General features: G+C 38.1%; 1 protein-coding gene across 4 annotated transcripts in view; it reads right to left on the bottom strand.

The window, feature by feature from the left end:
- LOC150096253 (SET domain-containing protein 4-like) overlaps positions 1 to 19,277 on the bottom strand; it is a 151,405-nt gene that overhangs the window by 16,879 nt on the left and 115,249 nt on the right. The window lies entirely within an intron of this gene.

Raw genomic sequence — 19,277 nt, 5'->3', positions numbered from 1 at the left:
CCAAAATAGAACATTTCATGGATGATTCCTCACTAGACACAGATATTTTTCTGATTATGATATGGATGCAAACTCCACTTAACAAGGTATACAGAAGCAGATATTATCAGTATTTTAAAAATGCTAAAAATCATGGAAAACAAAGCATATTAATTTTTAAAAATCAGGATTTTTACTCATTCTTTTGAGAATGATATGGAACTAGTTTTAGGATCAGCCATTAAAAAAAAATACAAATCAACAATGGAGAAAACTTTAAAAAAATCTTACATATTGAGTACTATGAGATTTCCCTACTTGTGCTGTCGTATCCTATGGCTCATACTTTCACCCACTCTATTTCTTTTGTACATGCACAACCTTCTCTCAATGACCTTAAATCCTATTTTCAGCTTTGCAGATGACAGCACTTTCCATTGCATTGGTCATTTGACAAACATAGTGTACAATCATTAGAAGCTTCACAATCTTTCATAACCAATGCCTTAAACTCTGTTTTTCCTTGCTATTTTTCTGGAGTTAGGGCTTTGTGAACTTCAATGCCACCAAAATGCAGTCCTATCTATCCCAAGAAAGATCTCACTTCTCTTCCTTTTGATAACACCCAGGTTTCGAAACAGCATTAGGTTTCTATTCTTCAACCAACTGAAAGCTCTAGCCTCTCCTAGCACAAACACACCTTGGTCACAAGTTTTCCACTGCCAATAAACTATGTTTTTCTGCTCAAGAAGACACTACCTCTTCTCATGGCTGAGGACTTGTGACTGATGTAATTCCTCTTCTCCATTTGTCTCTGTCCTAGGAAGAGCAGCATAGCTATTATTATTATCATTATTGCTGTATGGGTGCCTCCATGGAGTCCAAAGACTCATCATGGAGACCCAAACTATCTACACAATCTATCATACCTCTCTTTGAATCCATTAACAGACAGACAACTGACTCTGGCAACCATTCCATCCATTCATAACTCTCCAAACAAAAAATTCTAATCCTCACATCCCTACTAACTACACCTTTATTCAACTTCCAGGGATGACCCCTTGTTCTGGCCCCTCAAGGCTAGTGCTGAAACATTTCCCCTGCATCAATTCTATAAAACACTTTAAGTAACTTAAATGTTTCTATCATATTCCCTCTTTTTCTCTTATCAGCCAACTTCTGCACAACCTCAATCTATCTTCATAAGGAACATTCCACAGACCACTCATCCACACTCCCAAATCTATCCAACCTTTGAATACTGCTTACATATCTGTTATTAAATATTTTATAGAAACATGTCTGGTAGACTACAGATAGTTGTAGAAAAATTTTTCACTTAGTATTAAATTTAATTAAACTTGCCGTGGAATTATATTCTACTTTAATCTTTTATCCAAGTAAGCAAACAAAGTTTGCACATGAAGTATCTTCACTCACTCACTCACTCACTCACTCACACACACACACACACACACACACACACACACACACACACACACACACACACACACACTTGTATTATAGAGGCTAATAACTTCACATTAATTGCCTTAGTATCCCATAAAGCAAAGAAGCACACATCTTTTTTGGATGAGTATAATGCTATGAATTATTGGAAAGGCTGCTACCCAGACCAACTGACCTTTATTGAGGTCACATCAGTGGGAGTGAGACCCAGAAGAGATACTAAGGTCGCAGTAATACAGAAGTCATAATAAGGCAGTTAATGTAAAGCCATTAGCCTCGATATATACAAATAGTCTGGTCAAGAAGATATCTCACCTGCGAACTTTATTTGCTTACACTTGGACAAAGAATTAAACAGGAATATAACTGCTTGGAAAGTTTAGTTTAATTTATAATCAAGTGAAAAACTTTCCACAACTATCTCTAATCTAGAATACTAAGCAAGACCTTTTAACTACTTGTATATGGTGTGGACAGACTTATGTGTTCGTCGAACATGTTGTTTATTATTTTAACGGTATAATAGAACACAGAAACTAAGTAAATAATTAATTTATTAACTTGATGCTGATATTTCGCTGGTATTATAACCAGCATCTTCAGAGCACAAAAACACTGTTTGTCACAATACGCGAGACTAAAACAACATGGTGTACATTAACAAAATTGTAGCAGCAACACAAAGACTAGAGTCCTGATTTTGGCACCCTCTATCTGAAAAAAAAAAAAAAAAAAAAAAAAAAAAACGCTATCATATATTGCTAGAGTCCTAGAAAAGTGCTAGTTTTTCCTTAATATGACTGTCTCCCAGATCTTCGGCAAGTTAATACAGCCATATTTGTTGAGATTTGGGGTGTGTTTTAGGGCTTCTGTCGCCTCTAAGAACAATCTCTCTGATTTATATGGGTTTCTGTGTAGTACTTTTGTGTTTTTCCAGTTGATCCTGTGTGCAGGGGTATCCAGAGCATGGTCTGCTAGGCCCGACTTCCCATAATGATATTTCCGGACGTATCGTTTATGTTCGCTGATGCGGATATTCACAGTTCTTCCTGTTTGACCGTAGTAGGCTTGATTGCATGAGCAGGGTACTTGGTAGACTCCTGGATGTGATAAAGGAGGAATGCTGTCCTTGGGTGAGCGGATGAGGGTGGCTAATTTGCTACATGGTCTGAATGTAGTGCGTAGTTTATGTTTAATGAGAATTCTTGAGATCTTTTCGGATGTGCCTTTAATGTAAGGGATGGTGACTGTTTTGTTGTAAAAACAAGTTCCACTCGGCCAAAGCCCAACGCATCTATAAACGAGCGAGTGTAGCGCTTTTACGCGAACAAATTAACACCACTCGCCGGGAATTAGCACAAGCAAATACAACCATCAGCGCATAATATTCTAAATACGGAACTTTGGCAGATCTTAGAGAACATCACCGACGCAACGGCAAAAAAAGAATTCGACAGAGTCAAAAACCGGCACCAAAAGAAGTTCGAAAATCTACAACAACGGAACACCATACAACGACCGCAATTACAACAAGACCTCGTCGTTGTGAATCTATCGTCACTCACCTTAAGCAAAGAAGCCACAACTGCTTTAAGTCGAGGGCACAACTTTGCCATAACTCCCAAGCAAGTTCCAAAAGCCGAAATAATGGCGTCCATCGAACGAGGAATTTACGACCTGCCTCCAACAATAGCTAACAACATACGTTTAGATGTGGCCAACATCCTAATCAAGTCCAAGCCTCCAAAAAGTAATATCCCACATAAGGAATTCATGGCTATAAAAGAGCTACACAACAACAGCCAGATTACCATAACAAAAGCAGACAAAGGAAATGCAACCGTGGTGATGGACACAACTGAATATGAAAACAAAATGCACACACTATTACAAGATCAGTCAACATACAAAATTATAGATCGCAATCCCACCAACACACAAAAGAATAAGGCACGAAAATTATTAAAAAAAGTCACTTCCTGGCCCAACGACACAGTTAACAAACTCAAACCCTTCCATGTTAGAACACCGAGGATCTATGGATCACCAAAAATTCACAAACCAGGCACACCCCTACGCCCAATTGTGGACAGTATAAATAGTCCCACATACAAACTGGCTAGACATTTAGCGAAGCTACTAGCCACTCTCACTAACAATTCTCCCTCCTTTATCAAAAATTCAGCACACCTAAAAAGCATCTTACAACACCTCACCCTAAAAAGCTCAGACTTAATAGTAAGCTTTGACATCACTTCACTATTCACAAATGTACCACTAATAGAAACCCTCAATCTACTGAAGTCACACTTCCCCCCTGATATATTTGAACTATTCAAATTCACAATACATGCAGGATATTTCACATGGAAAGGGAAAATATACAAACAAATTGATGGGACAGCCATGGGCTCCCCCCTTTCTCCCCCCCTAGCCAACTTTTACATAGAACACCTGGAAAAACAAGCAATCAATACAGCCACTCTCAAACCAACACTTTGGCTACGCTATGTTGATGATGTGCTTGCCATTTGGCCACATGGCCCTGAGACATTGAAAACATTCCTAGCACATTTAAATAGCCAACACCCAAAAATCCACTTTACTATGGAACCGGAAGCCAACAACTGTCTGCCCTTCCTGGATACACTCATTACACGTCTCCCAGATGGTTCCTTATCATTTTCAGTTTTCAGAAAACCCACACATACAGGCAGATACTTACACAAACAATCACACCATCATCCTTCTCAACAATATGGCATTTTAAAAACACTAACCCATAGAGCGAGAGCAATCTGTTCAAATGACAAGGCTCTTACTGCTGAACTGACTCACTTACGCCACACCTTCTTGGCCAACGGCTACAATCCACAAAAAATAAACAAAATACTAAACACTCCTAAGAAACCCCTCCCACCATCCACCACAGAGAACTACAACAAAACAGTCACCATCCCTTACATTAAAGGCACATCTGAAAAGATCTCAAGAATTCTCATTAAACATAAACTACGCACTACATTCAGACCATGTAGCAAATTAGCCACCCTCATCCGCTCACCCAAGGACAGCATTCCTCCTTTATCACATCCAGGAGTCTACCAAGTACCCTGCTCATGCAATCAAGCCTACTACGGTCAAACAGGAAGAACTGTGAATATCCGCATCAGCGAACATAAACGATACGTCCGGAAATATCATTATGGGAAGTCGGGCCTAGCAGACCATGCTCTGGATACCCCTGCACACAGGATCAACTGGAAAAACACAAAAGTACTACACAGAAACCCATATAAATCAGAGAGATTGTTCTTAGAGGCGACAGAAGCCCTAAAACACACCCCAAATCTCAACAAATATGGCTGTATTAACTTGCCGAAGATCTGGGAGACAGTCATATTAAGGAAAAACTAGCACTTTTCTAGGACTCTAGCAATATATGATAGCGTTTTTTTTTTTTTTTTTTTTTTTTTTTTTTCAGATAGAGGGTGCCAAAATCAGGACTCTAGTCTTTGTGTTGCTGCTACAATTTTGTTAATGTACACCATGTTGTTTTAGTCTCGCGTATTGTGACAAACAGTGTTTTTGTGCTCTGAAGATGCTGGTTATAATACCAGCGAAATATCAGCATCAAGTTAATAAATTAATTATTTACTTAGTTTCTGTGTTCTATTATACCGTTAAAATAATAAACAACATACTTGTATATGGGAAATATATGACTTCTACATTACTTCAACATTGGTATCTGATCTCATGAGATCTGATTGATTCTGTATTGAGATGACTCAGTGTGATTCATGACTAATTATTCATCCTATCTTTAGTGACTTTGGATTTGAGGTTTGGTTTTTCTCCAGAAGTAAGTACCAGCTACTTACTAGATTAATTCTATTTCTCTTTTCTTTTCTTTCTATCTCTTCTCCTAACTTAGAATTTAAGATTGTATTATGAACTTTAAATGGATGATCCCCAGTTGGAAAGCCTAGAAATTAAGCAAACATCTGCACAATTAAGAAGTTTTTATGACTTCTTGTAAACAAAATAGCTCAGTTGACTCCAGATTGAGCTTGAGAGGCCAACAATCATTCCAATCATCAACAACAGACCAGAGTCCCAGACCCTGTACTCACGATCTGGCTCTCATTTAATCTAGGAAACAGCTGTGGAACAAGATTGTTTCTGAGAAGTCAGAAAAAAAAAAGAATGCAAGGAACCAACATCAAACAAAACTAATCTCCATGAAAACAGAAACAAAGCAACATAGGAAAGAGTTTCTCCTGTTATCCTGCAAGACAAGGAACAATGGAGAGGAATGGCCACAGCACTCAAAAATCATAAAATAAATTTTACAAAAGTTAAGTTGTCCAAATACAGCCAGAGATGGTAGCCAACTACTGCACACTCACTAAACTTTTAGATGAAAAAAAAAACATACAATACCACACACACATTCGCTTCAAAAAAACAAAAATTTTCAGGGTGGTATTGCATGGTATAACAGAATCCATTACCACCAAGGAAGTTACAAGAGGCCTTCAAAACTGCAGACGAAACCCTATTAAGATTAGATATATGCTCCAAACAGATAAACTACTCTTGTTCTAGTGGAAATCAGCAAACAGTACTGAGAAATCTACGACTTAAAAACTGTTTGCAACCTGGCAATAAAACTATAACCATTATAACAAAAGGCATCAACTGGACAATACTACCATTGTCAAAAATTCGGCCACTCGCAATGCTGCTGCAAGGCTAATTTCCAATGTGTTAAACACAGAGAAAACCATACATAACTTCCTGTGAAAATTCAACAGAGCCAGCTAAATGCACTAACTACAGCAGACCACATCCTGCCAACTACAGAGGGTGCAAGCAATACTTGGCCATTCCAAAATCAACAACAGAAAAACCAAAGAACACCATCAACAACTGCATGGGCACCCACAGCAAATGCTTTTAACCCACAATGGCACAACAAATCACCCAAGCACGTGCCTCATACACAAAGGTGGTGGCTTCAAAACCTGCAGGAAAAAGTGAACCCCAACGTCCAACCAAATCATCCAGCAAAGCTGCAGTTGTAGCAATCACTCTGGGCGAAATGTTAATCAAGTCCATCTCCAGCAAGGACTCCACAAACAGATTTATGAAACATATACAAACAATCCTTACTGCACTAGTGTTGATGGTTAACAAGAATAGAAGGCCAAACTCTCTTCAGATTTTGTTCTGGATTGTCAATGGTCTAGGAAACAAAATGCACCAAATGCAAGAATTTACAATAAACTATAGTGCTGAGGAAAATTCTAAATGCGTCTTCGACCAACCCAAAGCTCAGGAACCATGTCCTATACCACAATGATAGACCTAATGCTGGAGAGAGAGAGGGGGGGGGACAGCTGTTTTTTTTCAAGCTCAGTATCAAACTGCAAATGCAGATTCCCTGAAAATATACTCCATATCTCTCCAAACAAAGAGTTACTAGGAGACTTGACTGAAATTCCAGACAGAAATGAAGCAGTGCTAATAGCAGAATGGTAGAATTCTCAATGACTGCTGCCTTCAGGAGCACAGTGATCATAGGACCTCCAGAACCCACTTATTACAGTGCAACAGGACTTCCTGATGCCCTTGACATAGCAATACTACAAAATATTGTGCATCGATACCAAATAAGTGCAACGGATGACCTCAGCTCTGACTACAACCCAGATTTACTCCAACTGTTTACAACATGAAAATATTACAGATTGGGTCCCAATGTTAATGGACAGCTCTAGATGACTTTGTGGGCCCAGTTCCAGCCAGTGCCTGAAAGTAAAAAAATTGCTGACTCAATTTTGAGCTTAGAAAAGTGGATAACAAATGCATTAAGAGTTACCACAAGTGGGTGTGCCAAGCATAAACTTCTACCGACTTCCAGATGAGATTAACAACCTGATCTGTGAAAAGAACAGAGCCAGTTGCCAATACCACAGAACGCTAGACTCAGAACAATGACAAGCACTCAACTGGGCTACAAAGGAAGTTTGATAAGCACTTAAAAACTATCAAAATCAACAGTAGGAGACAAAACTTATGTTCCTTAAACACAGAGGACCAAACACTTTGGAAAATGACCAAAGCTCTATGCACTATGATGCAAAGTTGAAGCCTTTGCCAACAGCCTAGAGAAGCAGTGTAGTCTAAACTACACCCATGAGAATCTAAATTTCATCAGTAAAGTACACACCTGGGTATACTGTACACTAAAATGCACAGAGTACATAAACCCCATCCACCAACAGACACCTGCTGCGGTACATGAAATCATCACTAAACTTAAGAACAGGAAAGCACCAGGTCCAGATGGGATTTCTAACAAAATCATCAAATGCTTGCCACATTAAGCCGTACTGCACACAGTTGCTATGATTAATACAATATTAAGATATCACTATTTCAAAGTTAACAACACCATATACCAACAATTAGAAGGCCTAGCAATGGGAAGCCCACTATCACCATCTTGTGCAGACCTTTTCATGGAAAAACTTGAAAAAGAAATTCTCTCCACAATCTCCCCTAGACCATCTACATGGTGGAGATATGTTGACAATATCTTCATTATATGGCAAGACAGCTTAGAAAACCTAAAATCATTTGTGGATAAAATCAACTCAATACATAACAAGATAAAATTCACTCTGGAAGTGGAAAACAATAACCAACTGCATTTTTTAGACATCTTGATAAAGAAACAATCAAATAGTGTCAAATTATTTATTTACAGAAAAGCCCACAGATACTGGAAGATATCTTCATTATACTTCAAGTCATCACAAAACACACAAACTGAGCATTATCCACATGTTGAAATATAGGGCCAGAAGGTTTACATCAGAAGAGGAGGATACACAGACTGAACTCTCACTAATAGCCAACACATTATCACAAAATGGATATCCTCAAAACATCATCAAAAATATCTATACGGTGACAACCCCAGACAAGAAGAATCACGCTTCCAGCACATTTTTACTGTAGTGATCCCTTTCATCAAGTCAATTTCTTATCAAATAGCCAGAATACTAAGAGCTGAATACAACATCAGAGTGGCTTTCAAACCAACCACCAGCATCAGACAAGTTTTAGGATCCTCAAAAGATAAGGTGCCTTTTTACAAATAACTAGGAGTATATTACATTCCTTGCTCCTGTGGTCTTGCCTACATCGGACAAACTTCACGGAGTTTAGAAATCAGACAAAAAGAACATGTTGGTGATGTAACCCACAACAGAAGTATCTCTTCCAGCTTAGCACATCATTTCTGTACATCTAACCACACGATAGATTGGCAAAACAGCTCCATGCTATATCTGGATGACGACTACAGACATCGTTTATCCATAATAGTGTTAATAACCGGTGGAAACCTCAACAGAAATCAGGTGCAATCCTAAACATTTCATGGAAAAACTTGATCCTCTCTCTCTAAATCAATCTGAACTACAGCTAGCCAGTAATCACATTACACGTTTACAACAAACACGCATGCGTGATAATGAATAAGAACAATAAGTCCTCTCTGTCACGCGAACGTGTAACCTTAGCTACTAGTTGGTTTACAACATTTTTTTATGTTCCTTTCAATTTGCATTTACTAGTTTTTAAGTCTCCGTAAGCACCTTGAAAAAGCCAGATAGTTTGCTGGAGAAACTGGTAGGCTCTAATGTAGTTTTGTTTTTCGTAAATGGTCAGTAATTAATAAATAAGTTTGTATTTGAATTATATAAACGATCAAATATGTTTAGTTTATATCACTACTTCCCTGAACGATGAAAGTAGCAGATGTAATATTAATCTCAAAACCATGAAAAACAGCACACCTTTCCTAAAACCATCACCCAATTAGCATGCTTTCCTGCCTTGGAAAAATAGCTGAGAGGATAATACTGATAAGACTGCAGAAAGTCACTAAAGAATTAATTTCCAAATCCTTGGCAATTTGGATTCCAGGAAAACCAATGTTCAGGAAGATTTCAGGGTGATCTTCCTGAACATTGCCCAAAGGATTTGATAAAATATGACACAATGGGCTTCTTTTCAAACTCCTGCAGGCCAAATTCCCACTAGGACTTGTCAAACTTACCAAATTGCAGCAACAGCAAACTCCAAGTTATAGGGAATTAGATTGTCTGAACATAACATCACTGCAGGCATCCCCCCACCCCATCCCAGGGCTCTCTGCTATCATCTTTTCTATCTATGTGGCTGATATCCCATACACAGTTGCCACCACAGTCCTATACACAGAAATGCAAGTCCAGAAATCGATTGCGGACTTATGTGCCATGAGGCACAAAGAGTATCGATAGGTAAGTATTTAATAATTTTGATTGATAAGAATATATATTACTGAATAACAAAAAAAGCAGCATATTTCAATTAAAACTGTATGTACAGGGTGATCAAAATTAAAGCATCCCTGTTTAAGGCCTTGTGGAGAGCCATCCAGTGATCCAAATGCTGTATTTGGATCACTGGATGGCGATCCAAATACAGGGGGGGGGTTCTAAAATTCACCACTAGGGGTGTTGTAAACACCAAATGCATGGGATTTGCATATCATGCAACTTGGCAGGAGCCAGAAGGGTGTAAAAAGATGGATACAGGGTTTTCCCTTTCATTCTGATTGTTAATATTGCCCACAGTAATGGCACTAACCTTGCCCCAACGTGCTTTGCTCGTGAAGCTGTGCAATTACAATGCTGTTGCTGCACTCCACGAATTTCATCACCTGAACAAATGTCGACGAGGTCCACTATCTCCATGTGCTCTGTGACGAATGATTAGTCATTTTGAAGAAATGGGATCATTGAGAGTTAGACCTGGCAGAGGTCACCAACCAATCAGTTCACAACGAGTGAATGAAGTTGCTACTGCTATTGTGGAGTAGGCCATGAATAACAGCATTGGTTTCCTGCAGTGCATGTGCTATATCAAGACACATGGATGTGCCATACACAACTGCCTGGAAAATTCTGCATTTCTACCCATTTAAGATAACCTTGACACAGGGTTGTACCCACAGGACTTTGAAAGTCAGCTGACATTCACTTTAACATTCCTTACTAGAGTGAAGGAATGTGACCATGAGTGAAGGAAGTTGGACACTGCATGGCCGTGGATGATTTTGTGGGGAGATGAGGCTCACTTTCACCTGAACGGAGCTGTGACTACCCACAATTGTTGGGTATGGGCTACGCAACACCCACATGCAACAAATTCCTTTGCATTCACTCAAAGTTACCGTCTGGTGTGGGTTTACAGCTTCATTTATCATTGGACCACTCTTCTTTGATGACATTCATCATTTGGATCCTGTGAACTGCTCCATTACTGCCAAGAGGTCTTGCGATATGATAAACAATTTTGTTGTGCCACAGCTCATTTCACAGAAGCCAGAGTGATCAGCTGTGCATTTCTCACTGCATGGTCACTTCATTCACCTGATCTGACCCTCTGTGACTTCTGGCTCTGAGGATTTTTCAGAGACAGGGCTTATCAGGATCATCCTGACTTGCCAGTGCCAAAGACAGCATAACACAGCATATGCTCAACAGCTGCATTCTGCCATTGAACACACTGTGCAAGGATGCAGTTTGTACCATACTGGGAAGTGCAGCATACTGAGCAGTACAGCCTGTGAATGCATAATAGAAGTGAATAAAAATATGTTATGCTTGTGTCGCTTTTCTCCTTCTTATACACACAGAAAAATCACCATATCTACATTCAGTACACCATACAGTGTCCCCATGGTGGCAAATTTTGGAAGTACCTTTTTTTCTTTTTCTTCAGATATTCCCTTAAGCAACATTCCTCAAAGTATTCAAAAAGAATCTCAACAGGCTACTTCTGTCTGAACATGTGCCCACATGTTACTCATATACTACAACTTCTACAAATTTTATATAGAAGTTGTAGGACGTTTTTTGGTAGTTTGTTACAGTGAACAACTAGATTAAACTTTTGATGTTGAAAGTTTATTTTCCACTTGGTTAGAGTATAATAAATTTAGTTTAATCCATTATCCAAGTGTGAGCAAACAAAGTTTGCGCCTGAAAGTATCTTCAGGACTGGGTTAAGGTGGTACACACCAGGGCAACTTGTTGCAAAGGTGGAGCAAGCTACCAACACTCCTATCCTAGTATCTCCTATATCTCCTATAATGCAAAACACATTTCCTTGCGGATATGTCTAATGTTATGCATTAAGGGAAGGGCCACTACCCAGACCGGTTTCGACCTTCATTGAGGTCTCTTCAGTGGGAGCCAGGCCCAAGTCGAGATATTTGCTTCTGCCTGATATCTCGACTTGGGCTGGCTCCCACTGAAGAGACCTCAATGAAGGTCGAAACCGGTCTGGGTAGTGGCCCTTCCCTTAATGCATAACATTAGACATATCCGCAAGGAAATGTGTTTTGCATTATAGGAGATATAGGAGATACTAGGATAGGAGTGTTGGTAGCTTGCTCCACCTTTGCAACGAGTTGCCCTGGTGTGTACCACCTTAACCCAGTCCTGAAGATACTTTCAGGCGCAAACTTTGTTTGCTCACACTTGGATAAAGGATTAAACTAAATTTATTATTAGATTAAACTTTTTTTCTTTCTTTTTTTTTTTTTAAATAATGGATGACACATGAAGTTGATTTTTAAATGTAATTCCCACCAATAAAACGTAACCTACGGTACATTAGTACAGTGGGTGGGCTAAAGGTTTAATTATTTTTTTAATATTTTATATTTTTTTATATTATTTATTTTTACATTACTATTATTATATGGGTATCTCCATTGAGTCAGAAGACTCATTACAGGAGACCCACATAACTTTATGCACACAACCATCATATCTTCCCTTAAACTTATTCACTGTCAGTGCACACTCAACCACTTTTGGTAATCCATTCCACTCATTCACCATTCTAAGCAAAAAATTTAGTCCATATACCCTTACTAAACACACTCTTACATAACTTTCATGGTGACTACTAGTTCTCTCTATTCGTCATGTACTGAAAAATTTCTTTTGTGTCAATCTTATAAAACCACTTTAGCAACATATAAGTTTCTATCATGCCTCCTCTCTTTTCTGCCTCAACTAAACTTTGCAACCCGCACAACTTCAACCTATCCTGCTTAGTCACTCGTCTCTGAATCCTCTCTTACACAACTACCACCACCTGATCCCCAAGAAACTTCATATTGTAACGATGGTACTGGTTTACAGGAAATTGATCAGCCAAGCAATCTGGGAGGAGGTGGGGAGTGATAGAGGATAAAGATTTGAAATTCAGAGGACATATTGCAAGAGTTGGCAAAATAGCTCAGAGGATTACTTGGATGCTAAATAACACACTAACAAGTAAAGATAGGGAGATTATTATCCCTCTTTAAAACACTATGATTTGGCCACATGTTGACTATTGTGCACATATTTGGTCGCCTGCATTTCTTGGGGATAGGTAGGTGGTGGAGAGGATTCAGAGATCACTGACCACGCTGATGATACGTCTGTGGAATGTTCCTTATGAGGACAGATTGAAAGTGTGTGGGTTGCAGAGTTTAGCTGATAGGCAGAGGAGAGGGGATATGATAGAAACTTATAAGTTACTAAAGGGATGCTATAAGAATGATACAAAAAAATGTTTCAATACATGGGGAGTAAGGGGAAAAAAACAATGAGTCACATTTGGAAGTTGTCTAAGAGTATGGTTAGTAATGGTGTGCAGACTAGGTTCTTTACTTGGAGAGTAGTAAATGAGTGGAATCGTGCATCCCAACACTGAATATGTTTAAACAGATTTATGATAGTTATTCTGTTAATTGATACAGTGCATCTCCTCCAATGAGTTTTGGACTCCATGGAGTACCCATATAAATAATAATAAACCCAGGTGACCAAATCCGTGTACAGTAGTTAAGGTGTGGCTGAATCATAGCCTTATAAAGAGGGATAATAATCTACTTATCTTTATTAGTTAAAGTGTTTTTCAACATCGAAGTAATCCTTTCAGTTATTTTGCAATAAGCCCTCTGAACTTCAACTCCTTGTTCACCATTATCCCAAGTCCCCAGCCTTATTAATCTCCTGCAATCTAGTGCCATCAATGTGACACACAGTATTTAATCTTTTCAACCCAAAACTGCATTATTTTTTGCAACATAAAAGTGACAATGATTATCCTTTGCCCAAAATGCCAATTTATTCAAATCAGCTAGCAGGATGTCCACATCATCTTTCACATACATCAAGCATTCTTGTAGCACACAGGCTAAGAAATCCATCTAATCCCACTGCTGCTCTATTCACGTTGATATTTTTCAACATCCTTAGCACTTCCACTTCATCACATCAGCAAACAACTGAATATCCTCTCTTTATTTCAATCCCTAATATCATTAATATACAAATTAAAGAGTAGTGCCTCTATTACACAGCCTACAGACATTAGTCATCCTCATTCTGCTAGATACCACTCCACCATATACTACTTACTCTCTGGTGTCTGTCACCAAACCCACCTCAATCCATGCCACCAAATTCATATCAATTCCTACTTGCTCCAAATTATGTAAATTTTCCATGCAGTATGTTAAATGATTTTGCAGAGTCTATCAATTCATGGCATAGCCATTTCCCGTAGCTGATTCCCTTATTACTATTATAATGTGTGAGTAAACTACTATGGCAGGACCTACCTTTTAGAAAGGTTGTGCTGCCCATTGGAGAGTATCATATTTCTATTCATCTATTCTTGGATTTTACCTTTAACCAACTTTTCCAATACTTGGACCACCACTTCTGAGCTACTAACTGTTCTGCAATTTGCTACTTATGTTAGAGCTATCTTTATGTAATGGAACAATCCTACTCTCTTGGAATCCTGCCAGAGATGAGATTTAAACAACTTCCTCAGAAGCACCAGTTCTTTTGCGCATGGGCCAATATGCCATCTAATCTCACTGCTGTATTCATACTGATATTTTTCAATATGCTGAGCACCTCCCGTTCATCTACCTCAATTCTCACATCAGCCAACAGTCACATCAGCAACTGTCAAATTTCCACCTCGACGATAATCAGGAAATCCTGCTCTAGAGACCAAACATGAAGCTTTCTCAAGTCACTTCAGGGCCTGCAACAAATAGAGCAGTGGTGTTCACACCAAGCAATGTAATTCATCTTGAAACTAAAAATAATGAGAAATATTCATGCCCATGGTGGAATATGAACCAACAGCCAGAATTGGTTCGAGAGCAGGTATAATTGTGTTCTTACTAATTTTGATTCCATGTCCATGTCATCTTTTCCTGGCACTTCATTAGTAAGCATCCACTTCATCGTTGAATGATCAAGGACAATGAATACAAAATGAAACATAGCTAATTAAATTGTATTCTACGACAATACATTAATGCTAAAAGTTACTCAGTAATACTAGAATGCTAAGACTTTGTAAACACGATGACCAAGTCACAAGACATTTTTCGATATTTCTGTCAGAGTTTTTTAACTGACACTCTTAGGACTTTTAAAGGGCATCTAGCTGCAAGTCATTTTATGTTTTCTGGTGCCTTGCAAGGGTGTTTTAGCCTCTTACAAAAACATCACAACAGACAAATTTATGAAAAATCACCCTTCCCACTGGGATTATCAATCTTGAGATATTTTTTGCAAGTCGATAAATATGTTATTATTCCTTTTGGATGACTAATATAAATAAAACGATGATATCACATAGCATGATATTGCTCTCTTATCTGAATATAGGACAAATTTCTATCTAAAAAAAATTGACAGCTTATATTTATATGCATGTCCTTGAAATAAAAATAATTTGGAAAAAAAAATTGTATTTTTTCATCATCATCAAATTCCTGCCATGTACTCTCAAGGGGTGTACAGGATATGACAGTACTACATGAAAAAATTACATCAGTACTAACTTCCTATCTACAATTTTCCTCCAAATCAGTCTGTTACTTGTCAAGACTCCAACATTATCAGATCTTATATTTCTATCGTCTAAGGCACATTGTACCATATCAATCCACCTATATCTTGGTCTTCCTCTGAGTCGTTTTCCTGCCAACCTGGCAGAGAACACTTCTTTTGCTAATCTTTCCTCTCCCATTCTATTTAAGTGACCATACCACCTGAGATTAGCTCTGCTAACACATTCCTGGATGCTGACAATGTCAAGTTCTTTCCTAATATCTTCATTTTTAATATGATATTGCCATTGATGCCATCTGTTCACGCCTCTAATCTTTCTCAGGACTCTCATATCTGCGGTCTCTAGTCTTTGGTCAAGTGTTTTACTTCTGACCCAGCTCTCAGATCCATAAGTTAAAACTGGTTTGAACACTGTCTTGTATACAGCTAATTTAGTGTTCCGACTAATTTCTTTCTTATTCCATATGAATTTATTCAATTGACTTCCCACCATACCAGCTTTGCTGATTCTGTTGTCTATTTCTATATTTAATTTACAATCTTTACTAAAAATCGTGCCTAAGTAGCTGAAATGTTTTACTTGTTCCACAGGTTCTCCATTCACAACACAGTTGACATTTTCAATGATTCTGCCTATTTTCATTGTCTTTGTCTTTTTATTGCTGACCTTCATGCCATATCTATTACACAGCTATTCAATTTAGTCAGAGAATCTTGCAGACTTGTAGTGGATTTATTTAGAAGTATAACATCATCCGCATAAAGCAAAGAACTGACATTAACATCTCCAATTTTGATATCAGGTTTAATACCACTTTCCTTCATAATGTGATCCATATAGATATTGAATAACAGAGGGGATAATGTCTTGTCTCACACCAGATTTAACATTAAAGCATCTTCCTGTACTTCCTTCAATTCTAACTGCTGACTTACAACTCAAATAAAGACTAAGTATTGCTTGATATAATGCCCCATTGACACCATATAACTGCAGCGTATTGAATAGCTTCTCTCTTGGCACCTTGTCATATGCCTTTTCCAAATCGACAAAACTTAAATACAGATCTTTGTTATATTCCCATGCTTTCTCGACTATTTGTCGTAAAGTGAAGATCTGATCCTGACAGCCTCTATTTGGCCTGAATCCAGCTTGTTCTTCACCAAGCTTTTCTTCCACAATTCTTCTCAACCGTTTCTCAAGTATACTTGCATAGATCTTGCCAGGAATACTCAGTAGGGAAATACCTCTGTAATTCTCACATTCAGTTTTATTTCCCTTTTTATATATGGGTACTATGAGAGCTCCACTATAGTAATCTGCAATTTTTCTCTCTGTCCAGGCCTTCTGAACTATGCAGTGCAGTAACCATAAGACTTTTACATCCATACTTTAACATTTCTGGTTGAATATAATCTACTCCCACTGCCTTTCCACATTTCAGATTTGTGATGGCTTTTTCTGCTTCAAGCATGGATATGTAGTCCCTGATTTCATGCCTGTTTAGTGTCTTTTAATATTGTGCTGTCACTGCTTGTTTCATGTAGCAATTTTTGAAGTAATATACTCCATACATTAAGGATATAGTTTTCTCCAATTTTGATGTCACCTTTATGATCTCTAATTCCTTTTAATTCCTTTATAATCTCTATTCCTTTCCTCCATTTCTGTGCTTTTTCAACAGCCTCCAGAATATTTTGCCACCTTTCTGACAAAGTCTTCCCATGACTTTTGTTTAGCTAATTTCAGATAATGCTTTGCTGTCTTACATTTTTCTCTGTATTCCCCAAGAGCACAAGGTGACTTACTTTCCAGGAACTTTCTATATGCTTTCTACTTTTCCTTGATTGCCTATAACTTTCTGAGCTCACCATGGAGTTCTGATTTTTCTATCCTTGCAGAATTACCACTTTACTTTACCACATGCCTCTCTCGCTGAAACAGTCAAAGTTTTCTTTAGTGTTTGTCAATGATTAGTAGCTATTTGATAAAAATTTTTGCCTTCTTTAAATGATACATGCTTTGTATTCAAATTAGGATTTCAGATTAACAATTAAATTTAAATGTTTCATAAGTGAAGATCACCATTTTTGTGATTCAGTAATGGATAGTGGCATCTGAATGATGGAAACTCTTCAGAAAAAATAAATAAATAAAAATAAATAAAATAAAATAAATAAAAATATGTACCACAATGCCAAAAGATCATCACTCCCACATGACAGATGGTGTTAGTTTATCACTGTAATTCTAAATCACCCCCTAATCGCTAAACTGATCAGGTTAGCGATTAGGGGGTGATTGTGGTCAGGAAGTTGAAGTTTAGAGGGCATATTGCAAAGCAAACAAAATGGCACATCAGATTACATGGTTCTTAAAGAACACACTAACAATCAGAGATGATGTGCTTGTCCTCTTTTAGAAGGCTTTAATAAGGCCATGCAATCCAGGTGACCAGATCACACAGTGATCTGGTCACCTGGATTGTGGAGTCTATGGAATTTTCCCTGTGAGTATAGATTGAAGGTCTCTGGACTTCAAAAACTAGCTGATAGGCAAAAAAAGAGGAGATATGATTAGAAGCATATATGTTATTAAAGGAATTTTATAGGATTCACACTGAAGACTCTTATTTATTATTTCTTTTTTTCAGTACATGACAGAAAGGGAAGAAATGAGAGGTCACCCATGTATGAGTATGATTAGCAGGGATCTTAGGACTAGGTTTTTTTTTGCTTGGAAGATGTTGAATGAATTTCCAGGGGTGGTTATGAGAGCTCTGTCAATGAATGAGTTTAGAGAGGGGTATGATAGATAGCATGTTATTAATGGATCTCCCATGATGAGTGTTCTGGCTCCATAGAGATACCTGTATAATAATAATTACACCTCCCTTTATAACACTGCTGCAGTAGCTCCTTACTCTAACTCTCATTCACTGATACTTTTTTCATTAACATTAAAATGAAAAAAAAAATACAATACAATGGGGTTGCTTAAGGGTCAAAGCTGTATAACTGAGAGGAGACCTCCACATAGCCTTTAAAGGATTGCGGAGGACCGATCAGGGCTTCTGATCTAATGTCCAATCCTCATCTTCTCGTGGTGCACCCTGTTGGGTATGTACATGGATACTGAACGAAAGAGGAATGGCTGGCAATTCGGGATTTAGCCAACCAAATTGTATTCTTATTGGCTTAAACCAAAATACAAACTGATGGTGCAACATGACAAAGTCTCATGCCTGCTGGGGCGTTGCCCAGTTAAACAAGGCCCTCGTTGTTTTCGCCAGGGAACCAGGGCACACAGCAAAAAGTCAGCTACTGGAACAAATCTGAAAGCACACCCCCAACTCAACATCACTAGAGTTAAAGATCGGTACTATCAACATAAGAAGCCTGAATCGCAAAGAAATGGACCTAGCTGAGGAATTAGATAAGTACCAGATCGACATAATAATGGCGACTGAAACAAAAAAGACAAAAACTGGTGAGATCTTTCTGAACACTAAATACAAAATGTTATATTCAGGAAATGACAATCAAGGAAAAGCAGGAGTAGCCATAGTATTCAACACAAAATATGAGGCTAATCTTCTTGAATGGCAAGCAGGCTCAAGTAGAGTGATGTAGGCAAATATCAGAATGGAGAATTGGACAATGAGACTCATTTGTGCCTATGGTCCCACAGAAGGTTCTACTAAGGTAGAAGTGGGGAATTTTTTGATGCTTTAGAAAAAGTAACTGACACGATAAAAATGGAAAAGTTGGTCTTTGTTGGAGATCTAAATGGCAGAGTAGGAAATGATTATC

Source organism: Typopeltis vanoorti, chromosome 19 (genome assembly GCF_054136105.1).
Source record: "Typopeltis vanoorti isolate ZY-2024b chromosome 19, IOZ_Tvanoo_1.0, whole genome shotgun sequence".
NCBI lineage: Eukaryota > Metazoa > Arthropoda > Arachnida > Uropygi > Thelyphonidae > Typopeltis > Typopeltis vanoorti.
Note: the sequence above shows the minus strand (reverse complement) of the source record. Positions and strands in the feature narration are given on the sequence as shown.